The sequence below is a fragment of the Gossypium hirsutum genome, chromosome A02 (genome assembly GCF_007990345.1).
Source record: "Gossypium hirsutum isolate 1008001.06 chromosome A02, Gossypium_hirsutum_v2.1, whole genome shotgun sequence".
Classification (NCBI taxonomy): Eukaryota; Viridiplantae; Streptophyta; class Magnoliopsida; order Malvales; family Malvaceae; genus Gossypium; species Gossypium hirsutum.
In genome coordinates, this window is record NC_053425.1 from 6,517,726 (window position 1) to 6,529,364 (window position 11,639).

The window sequence follows — 11,639 nt, forward strand, 5'->3', positions numbered from 1 at the left end:
AATGCTAAGTGGAACAGATATACGAACATGAGTTCCATCTAATGCTCTAATACAATATTTAAAATAAGGATAAAACCTTGGATTGTTTCTGATTTCACTAGGACTGACTTATTAGGTAATTTAATAACTAGTTTATACAATTTCAAAATAGCTCCCAATACAACCCTAATGTAACGGTGAATTGTCTTCAATTGATCTATAATATCTAGATCCAATCACTTGAAACCTTATATTTTGACCAATTATATGTAAAAATATAATGACTTGCTCCCTAATATTCACTGATTTAGTTGATTGTAACAAATTATTCCTACTAAGAATGTCACACAAATTAAAAAAGGCAATTGGTCTCATCCTTATCACATCAATACAATACTGGTCACCACTATATAAAATACTATTAATATAATTTTCTCTTTCATTATCTCGATTCACACGAGGGTGAGAAGCAATTTCCTTCCTAGTTTTTAATTTTTTAATCCAAAGAGCCCCAAAGCTAAAACTAAAGCCATGACTCTGACAAATGCATTTTGATCTTGATTACGATCCATCTAGACAAAATAATGCCACACAAATATTTGAGCACTAAAAAAAAGATGCAAGCTTTTCATAAGATCACACAAAAATATAGCACAATAAGTTGCAAATACACTTGTTGAAACAGAGAATGGAATCATGGTAAAAATTATGATTTTAAGTAAACTTCAATAAAAGATAATGCATAAAAATGCCATGTACGGAATAAAATATACAATAGTTATACAATCAAAATCATTATCTTTCTAGGAAGAAATTACCTTTTTATCAAGGCTGATAGCTTTGGTACAATTTGCTTTTGCTCAGAGGAAACTGAAGGGGAGGGAAAAAAAGCAAGTACCAAAAACCAAAGTGGATGTAGTTAACTTATTTATTATATATATGTGTTAAATAATTGGGTTTGGCATTTTTTTCCCTTGACCTACCATGGCTTGTATTTTAAGTTGAATGATTCTTTTTATTATTATTTAGTGATGGAACTGAATTCCATGCAATATATTTGATTTAATTTTAGCCTTCTCTATTAAAGTAGGTGCTTGAAATTCAAACATTGACCATAAAATTTGAACAGAGTCTATCAATTTTTTTAACAGGCTTGTTTAACAGATATGGAAAAGACAACATAGGGATATCAAAAACTGAAAGTCCAGCATAATATAAAATAAGATCTATCAGCTAAATTTTAATTCTAATGGAGATTTGGAAAGTCATTTTAGTGGCAATCCAATCACATGGGACAAGAAAGATGCTTAATTCCTTTTCGTTTAGTTGCTTGCCTCTATGGAAAGAATACATATATATAATAGTGCAAAATGAAAATGACGCTCATTGCGAAACTAATTCAATTAATTTGTACACATATTTTAGATCTAATTTTGCTGCAAGTCTCTGCACTCTTTGAACATTTGAAATTTAGTCCCAAGCTTTTTTTTTTATTTACCTACAATCCTAGCCGCTCCAAGGCATTGACTCTCCCTCCATCTCTGAGGTACCTACACGCCATTTTGGCTCACACGATTACAGGAAGGCGAGAGAGCACTGGCGTCGTCAACACTCACGACGCCAACTTTTTATGGTGTATGTCACACGGGCACGTCATTGACCTTGCCTATTTTATCGCCCTCGCGATTCAGCACCAAACAAAGCGGCATAGGAAGAAGGTCTTCTCCATTGGCCCCTATGTTACTCGGTTGCTCGACACTTCAAGCTCCTCAGCACCGCAACCCAAGAATCAATCTTAACCCTCATTGGCCAGATGTCTCCACAAGGCATCTCGAGCATGCTTAGCATGAGGATGATCGAAAAGCGCCGAGAAATCTACCCTCCTCAATATTGTCTCGCCCAATCTACCGAGCAGGAGGTTTACGAGGACATTTCTGATGATGTCCCGTCACAGTATGAGGACCTACTGACTCAGCCACTACCACCCTCTCGTCCGGTTCATGCGGCGGCTTCATATGCTGACATCTCTGTGCACCTTACTCGATTCGAGCAGCAATGTTTTCAACGATTTGACAACATTGATGCTACTCTACAGCAGATTTGTCAGCACCTCACATATCATCGCCAGTCCCACCTCGCGAACCATCCAGCGATGAAGATGTTTAAAAACATTTATTTATTATTTTATGTTTTTAATTTTTATTAAAACTACTGTTTATTTTTATTAAGATTTTAGAATTTTATTTTATTATCAATTTCAGTTATTTCATTAAGAGTAATTATTCTTACTAATATACCCTAACAAGTTCCTGATTTTTTCACAGTTATATAAAGCTCCTAAGCTCATCATCGCATAAGAACTAAAAACTCCACCGGGGAAAGGTTTTCCACGACTGCAATGTCCTGATCGACCACGACCATAGCTACCACTAGATATAATATTCTTTTGGCGCAGGACTTATGGACTAATGAACCTCTACCATCGCCGGAGTATCCTCCTTCACTCTCGCACCGATTACTCTCCAAAACTCCAGTTCGAGGAATTCATCATACAGGAAGTTTCACTTCTCCCCTATCTTATGATTACAAATTTATCTTTTCCTATCTATCTTTGTACATTGAGGTCAATGTACATATTAAGTGTGGGGGGGTATTCATTTCATTATCAGAAAAATCCCTGAATGACTGCCTTGTTCTCTTGAAAAGCTCTCATATCATATTTAGGATAAATTTTGATTGATTTATGATTTTGATTGATATATCTTGAATTAAAATATAGGCATTTATGCATTGATTGTTTAAACCTTAAGATATTAGAGAATCGAGCATGATAAGTTAATTTTTAAGAATTTAAAATTTTAAGTTATTTCCCCAAAGTTTAGGTATTACTTTGAGTTGGAATTCACAAGTTTTAAACATCAAAAAACCATAATTTTTGTGAGATTTTTGAGCCTTTTAAGCATCTATTAATTTTTTCATGCTCACTTTTATTATTGCTTTGAGTGCGTCAGTATTGAACTGTTATTCTTGAACTTGCTTGATTATGCATGTCAAGACCACACCATTTGATTTGATATGCCAAAATGATTAAGGCATTTAGGATTAACCCACTCATGCCATGAAAAGCCTACCTCCACGATTAACCCCTAGTAAACCCCCTTGAGCCTAACAAACCATTTCTTGTATTACCCTTAATATTAGCCCTTAACCCATTATTGTTGAAATCCCCTAAATTAATTTGATCCCTATTTTTGTCGAGATTTGAATTGAAATAGTAGCTTAACTATGTTTTATTCTATTTTGTAGTTATTTGTTCTTACAAAAAAAATGTATACATATTAGTAGTAGTAATATTTTATTTTTGAGCTTAAGTATTTAATTCCATTTTCTGAGAAGAAGCTCTATTGTATGCAAGTGATACTAAATCTTTTTCTAGTTAAGTGATTTTTCAATTCAATCTCGATTCTAACTTTTGCTTTCAGCCTGTGACCACATCCCCTAACCAAGCCTCATTACAACATTCTAAAGACTTTTTGATTGATGTATCATCTCCATTTATAGAGGTGGAGATTTGATTTTCATGCAAGCCTATGGTAATGATTTCTCATTATTGACTATTGATTGCTTCAATTATTGTCCTTAAACACTAGTGATTTGAGTGAATCTTTGGTGAGGATATGAAACTCTGTGATATTCTGAATCAAAGGTAATTACTTAGATGATGGGAGACACCTATGTTTGCATGATTAAATACTCAACCTGGAATGTTTGAAACTTTCATGTTCTTTTAGTTGAATTCTCAATGTATGATTACCTATGGATTATTTTGAGATATTATCAATAGAAATTATAAATTGAGAAGAATTTATTTTGATTATGAGTTGAGAATTTTTCTTGAGGACAAGCAAATGCTTAAGTGTGGGGGTATTTGATAAACCGTAATTTATACATATTTTTACCCTATGTTTAACGCATTTTATGGATGATTTCCCATTAGAATAGATGAATTCGATGCTCCTAATGCTTTAATTTCATGTTTTATACTTAGGAGAGCATAGGAGAGCGAAAGGAACGAGAAACGAACCAAAAACAGAGAAAAATGGGCCAAAGTACGAATTCAACACGGCCTGGACCTCCTCACACGGGCAGACCATACGGCCGTGTCAATTTGGCAGATTCGAAGCACGACTCACACGGGCGTGTCCCTGCCGAGCTCAAGTTGAGTCCAATTCGGAAGAGGCCAATTTTGAGGGCTTCTAGGCATTTTAAAGCCTATAAATACACCCTAGAGGAGGAAAGTAAGAGGAGGCACGGAGAGGAAGGAAGGAATTACTCGAAGGAAGCCGATTGATCCATCTTAGAAGCCGGAGTCACCATCAAGACTAAAGATCTCTCTTCAATTTCCCTTCAGGAGTTTTAGGTTTTCTTTATGTTTTGTATTCGTTATTCTTCTGAGATGTTTTCCTTTTTAGTTATAAACTAAATCCCCTAAATACCTAAGGGGAATGAAACCTAAGACGAATCTTGTTATTATTTTCTGAATTGTATGATAAATATTTAACTTGTTCTTAATTATGTGTTCTTAATTCTTGTTTTGATATCCCAGGATACTGATTCAAGATAACCTCTTATTCAGAGGAGGAATAGACCCTGTCTAAGAGTACATTTGTCATAATTAAGCGGAGTTGTTTGCGCGCACAGACATAGGGTGACAAGATTTTGCCGGATTAGGGTGAAACCTAATAAGGGGATCCATAGTTCGAGTTAATGCAACCCTAGGGTGTTAATTAGAGAAAAGTCTCAATTAATCAATCTAAGGATTAGACATTATTAGTCTTGAATAGGGATAATAACATAACTTAGGGATCTCTACGGAACAAGTTAAATGAATAAATCGTTTAATTCGGAGCCAGAATAACAAGTACAGTCTAGGTGGATTTTTTCTTAGGCATTGTCTTAATTCAATCGTTTTCCAAAAGTAATCCCCCAATTCCATTCTCTGTGAATTCTTAGATTAGTTAATTAGTTAGTTAAAACAAAACCACCTTATTCTTAGGCTAGATAATAAAAGACAGTCATTACTAGTACTTTTAGTTCCTTTGGATTCGATAATCCGGTCTTGCTAAAACTATACTACTGTTCGATAGGTACACTTGTCTACATCGCGATAATAGTTAGTTTCAAGAACGATTAATTATTAATATTTAAAACCTATCACGAAATAACACGATCAACGGTTCAATGAGCATTCTGAGAAATATGTGATTGAATGAATGAATAACCGATTTAGATTCGTGGAGATGTGTTCAACAATTGTTAATAAGAAGTAAGTATATGTACAAATGATGATATGTGATATAAGTATGAGAAAATATGCTATAAGTGCAAATGAATTGGGAATATGTGAAATGTATATGAAATATGTGGTTTGTGATAGTATTTGGCTATGGAGTATATGTGTTTTATGATACTTATAAGCTTAAAATGATAAGTTTATCTGAATATGGCTTACTAAGCTTGTGAAAGCTCACTTTGTATGTTTTTCAACTATTCTTTAGATATCGAAGCTACCGAGAGCTCTGGGATCGTCGAGGATCATCACCACACTATCGAACTCTATTTTGGTACCTTTTGAAAATGTAAATAGTGAAGTATGGCATGTATAGGCTAGAAGTATTAGTATATGTTTTGAGATGTGTATATCTAGCCATGTGATATGGCTTGGTTATGGTTGAGATTATGAATGAATTTTGGTATATGCTATGTGTTCAGAAATGGTATGTTTTGATGTACTCTTGAATGGCCAAAGAGAATTGGTCAATTTGGTAAGATTTTGGTATGTGCTTATTTGAGGAATTGGTAAGATTATGCCATGAGATTGAATGAAAAATATTGAGGTTATGAAACATATGTTCTGGTATAACATTTGCTTATGATTTGGTATAATTTGGTATGGATTATAAGCATGAAATTGGTTGATGACTATATGACATAAAATATGTATGTTTTGTGTTTGAAATTGGTTGGAATTATGGTGAAATTGTGCTTGGTTTTAAACTTGTAGGGATGGCCCAAAATGGGTGGCAATTTGGCCTTTCAAATGGTCTATTTTTGTCCACACGGGCAGAGACACGGGCGTGTGTCTCAGTCGTGTGCGACACACGATCATGTTACACAGTCGTGTATCGCCTGGGGTGGCCCTACAATTTAAAGTCAGTCTCGAGCACGGCCTAGGCACACGGGCGTGTGGTTAGCCGTGTGACCTAAGTCAGTTTCGACCATGGCCAATGCATACGGGCATGTCTCAGGCTGTGTGGTTCAAGTCAATATATATGCCCTGTTTTGCCACGGCCTAGACACACGGGCGTGTCTAATGCCATTGAGGCACACGGCCTGTTGACACGAGCATGTGACTTTTGTAACTTTAAAAATTTGTAAAGTTTCTAAGAAATTTTATATATGCTCGATTTAGTCTCAACACCTTCTTAAAGCATGTTTAAGGTCTCGTTGACTTAAGAAAGGGACTTTGTGATGAAGTTTGACTATGATGCTATGACGTGTGGATGATATTTGTGAATTGATTATTAAATGTTCCGATATGTCTAGTAATGCCTCATAACCTTAGTCTGGAGACGAATACAGGTTAGGGGTGTTACAGTTTTACTGGAAAACAATCGGAGCCTTAGTCCCAACTTGTTTCTAATGTGTTTTTAGGGTCTCGAGGGCTCGTATAAGGGAAAATATGTATGATATTGATTGACTTTGCTATGATTGATGTTGAGTTAGTAAATGATTAAAATTTGTGATAGTTTTGAAACGTAAACTCCAGTAATGTTTCGTAACCCTCTCTCGGTGACAGATACAGGTTAGGGTTGTTACAGTACGTGTCAAAAGTAGTGTTTCCAAAGAGGCTAATTCGAGCGGGTGTAGTTGATTCACTGGTAAGTGTTGGTTTCGTTAAAAGTTTCCTGTCATAGTTTTCGACATAGTTTAGTAAGTGTTAAATTGTGTGAATTTCGTTGTTTTAGTCTATTAATTGATTCTGGTTGGCTAATTTAAGCTTCGAGATTTCTCTATGTTGTTTTTTCGTCAAAACTACTTAAGACGCGTATCGAAAACCCAAGTTTTTACTAATTTTGGATGCCAAAAAATATGGCTGTCGATGCCACACGACCGTGTGGTAGGCCTTGTGCACCACACGATTGTGTAGTAGACCGTGTAACTAACTGTTCTCGAATTAAAGACGCACGGGCTAGAGGCACAGGCATACTCCAAGGTTGAAACGTTGATAGACATAAATAGCAACGACCACTTCATTGAGTGTAAGAAATAGATTGAAATCGAGGCACTTAGGCGTTGATTCAGTCAGTGCTCAATAGAATAGAGTTATAGACCTTGACAAAAAGGTCGAGATGATGAGAATTTTCTTTGCACAATAGTGGAAATCCTTTAGAGAGTAGTGGGAGCTACTCCACAAGTTGTGCTAGTAGCTGCAGCTCAGCAAGCCCTAATAAGGGAGTTGCGAAAATATGGAGCAATCAAGTTTAGAGGGTTGAAAGGTGTCGATTCATCCTCAATTAAAATTTAGTTAGAATCGACTGAACGGGTCTTGCAACAATTAGAATGTTCACTGCAATGAACCAAATCACTTGGACGTTCTTTTTGTCTGAGTTTGGGAAGAAGTATATCCGTGAATTGTATTTGGAAGATAGAAAACAAGAATTTATGATGTTGAAGCAAGAGAATATGCTAATAGTCGACTATGAATAAGAGTTCTTGCGGCGCAACAAGTATGCTCTCAAGTTAGTGCCCACAGAAGAGGAAAGTTGTAAGCGATTCCATCGGGAATTGCAAGATCAACTCCGAGTTCAGTTGGTCTTGCATAAGTGTAAGGAATTTGCTGATCTAGCTGAATGATCAGAAATAGTTGATCAAACCTTGGGCTTAGATAAGAAAGACGACACTCTCTGAGCATTCAGAAAGAGATTCGAGACTATAGGTTTGCAACCTCTACCTAAGCGAGGTAGAGAGTCTCAAAGATCTTGGAAATCAGTTTCATCGAATGTCAAATACGAGAAAGACCAGGTTAAACAATCATCATTATCTATAAACAATGTTGAGAAGTAAAAAAAATGACGTAAGTATTCCGAACTTTGAACATAGAAGTGAATGTGGGAAGAAAACATGAGCATGTTTTGAATAAGAATCCTTAGAGCATATCGCTTGAAATTTTCCGAGAAGTGTTAATGATATTTCTGTTGCTACCCTGGGATTTGCATCTATAGCTAGAGGTTAGAGAATTGCCCGTGGTGGCTTAGTTGCAAGAGGTAGTCAGCAGAGAGAAACTAATTTAGTAGTACATATTCCCCATTACATTTTAAGTAAAATTTGGGGGACGATGTTTCTTGAAGAGGAGAATTGTAATAATTCGAAATTCAGTAGTGTCAAAAATTGTGATTTCGGGACCTTATTTCTGTAAATTGAGTCTCTAAATATTAAATAGGGTTATTTACAGAGTTATTATATAAATGAATTAAAATTCAATTATGTAATTTAGTCAAAATTATGGTTAGTTAAGGCTCAGAGACAAAATTGTAAAAGTTTAATCATTATAGAATTTTAATTAAGAAAAGACTTGAAGACTTATATAGTAATTATCCAAAGGTCTAATGTAACACCCCTAACCCGAATTCTTCACCGGAATAGGGTTATAGAACATTACTGAAAATTTCAGATATTAAACAGATATTTCACATTATATAACGTACATATCAGAAGTCAATCATAATGTCCCTTATTTAAGCTCTTAAGGCCCAAAATATACATTAGAAACAAGTTGGGACTAAACCGGTACTTAGAGAATTTTTCTCAAAAATTTTTTAACATTTTTCCAAAGTGCAAGGGACACACGCTCCTGTGGTCCACACAGCCAAGAGACACGCTCGTGTCCCAGGCCGTGTAGACATTTGAAATAGAGACACACGGCTGTGTCTAGCCCGTGTCTGTACCCTTACAACTCTTTGACTTGGGTCACACGGGCAAGCCACACGCCCGTGTGCTAGGTCGTATGAACATAATAACTTGCATTAAATAGGTGCAGAGGTCACATGGCCAAGCCACACGCTCGTGTGCCAGGCCGTGTAAGAAATTTTGAGCATTTTGTTTTAAAATTTAAAGATGTAGGTAACACATGCCCATGCGCTAGGCTGTGTGTCACACACGGCTAAGACACATACCTGTCTCTCTATCCGTGTGGATGAAAATAGGTCATTTTGAAGCCATATTTCTCACCCAATTTGCATTCCACCTACATCAATACTTTAACACTTTCACAAGCCAATATAAAACATTCAAATCAAGCTAAAACTAAGTCTTATAGATGATATATCAACTCATATGTTCAATTATCCAAACTTACCAAAATAACCATACATACATATAGACATATTTTACCAAATTTATACTATTACAAACCAATCATCAACATATTAAGGCCACTTTTTACATATCAAAACATACCAATTACAAGCCATACCAATGGCTAATTTCAACCACAAATACATGCCACTATTGGCTAAATTTAACCTATACATGCCATTATAAGTCCGAAATGACTAAAGGATAGTGTGATGTTGCTCCGACCAGCTTCCAACCAATTCGAGCTTCCAAATTACTATAAAACAGGGAAAATAAACTGAGTAAGCTTTTAAAGCTTAGTAAGTTCGTATAATATAGAATTAAACTTACCATTATTTCACACATAAGGTAAGTAAACTAAACATGCTCGAACCATTTTGGCCAAATGCCTAAACACATATCCTCATCAAGCATGTTAGTCATGAGATTCATGTAATAATTCATACTCAGAAATGTACATATTCATGTAACAATTCATAATCACAAATGTACATAGTTGTCAAGCAAGTGTCATACACATGTATCTTTTATCCCATTTTTCAACATGTCAAATATCATTACTTTCATGTATTTCAAGCATATATGGTAATAATTCATTTTGTTCTCATATTGTTACATATCAGAATTTCACTTGTTGAATCATTTAAAATATCGATGGATGCACGGGTAGTACACATGAAGTTTACAAAACTGTAATCCATCAATTCATATTCAAGAATGCTCATGTGAGCATATAATCGAGAAGCTCCTCCAAGCCATGTAACGGGAAGATCATGTGAGCTGTATAACGGGAAGCTCTTGCGAGCCAATTATTAGGAAGCTTATACGAGCCATAAACGGGAAGCTCAAGAGAACCAAATATTGAAAAGGTTCAAGCGAGCCAATATCGAAAAAATTCGGAGAGCCATTAATCTGGAAGCTCATAAAAGAGCCTTTAATCCGGAAGCTCTAGAGAGCCATATGTCGGGATGCTCATAAGAGCTGAGGTGTGTCCACAGCACATGCAGGATCACAACCAATCGGGATGCTTCGAAGAGCTATTAATGGGAAGCTCGCATGAACTATATATCGGAAAGCTCATGATAGCTAATAACAGGACGCTCTTTTGAGCTATGGTGTGTCCGCAACACATGCAGGACCACAACCAATTCGGGAACCCTCTATCCATCGAATCTCATTTATCTAAATAGGACTTAATATTTATCGAGCATGGTCGGATATGTGATCAATTTCATATATATGAAATTTATACAATTCACATATACAACGTTCAATTCAAGCATATAAATATACACAATTTAGTTACACGAACTTACCTCGACAATGTTTGTGTACGCAAGATCTGCTAATCTTATACCTTTTCTTTTGCTACCTTTTCTTTTGCTAGTTATAACTCTGTATTTGGTCTATCTAGATCTATATGAATGAATTTAACGCTAATTCATACTCAATTCAATTCAATTCACATCTTTGGAAAAATTACCATTTTGCCTTTATACTTTTATTTAATTACAATATCGTCTCTAGGCTCGGAAAATGAAATTCATGCAATTTAATCCTCATTCAAAGCCTAACTAATTTTTACATGTAACAATAGTAGCCTATTTATTTCATAAAATTTATAATTTTTCCTTGAATTTTACATCTTTTCAATTTAGTCCCTAAATCATGATTTCATCAAAATTCCCTTAACAAAAGTTGTTTATCTATCAATAGCCTTTCATTTTCTACCATAAAACTTCATAATTCAACTATATTCATCCATGAAAAAATCCTAGTACTTTGATAACTTTGCAAATTAATCCCCGAGATAGCTAAATTAAGTTATTACGATCTTGGAAACATAAAAATCATTAAAAACGGGACAAGAATACTTATCTAATCAAGCAAAAATGACTTGCTTGAACTCAATACCCATAACTAGGGTTTCTATGCATTTTTATTTGGGAAAGATAATAATATATAATATTTTTCTTTATTTTAATAATTTATTATCTTTTATTATTTCTCTTTCCAATTTAATCCTTTTCTTTATCATCTACTAACTCCTCTTAATGGTCTATTTGTCATATAAGGACCTCCAATTTTGAATTTCATAGCTATTTAATACCTATAACTACTAGAACTCAACTTTTGCATTTTATGCAATTTCGTCCTTTTATCAATTAATCATGTAATCGATAAAATTTTCTTAACAAAATTTTTATACGATATTCCTATCATACGGTAGACCATAAAATAAT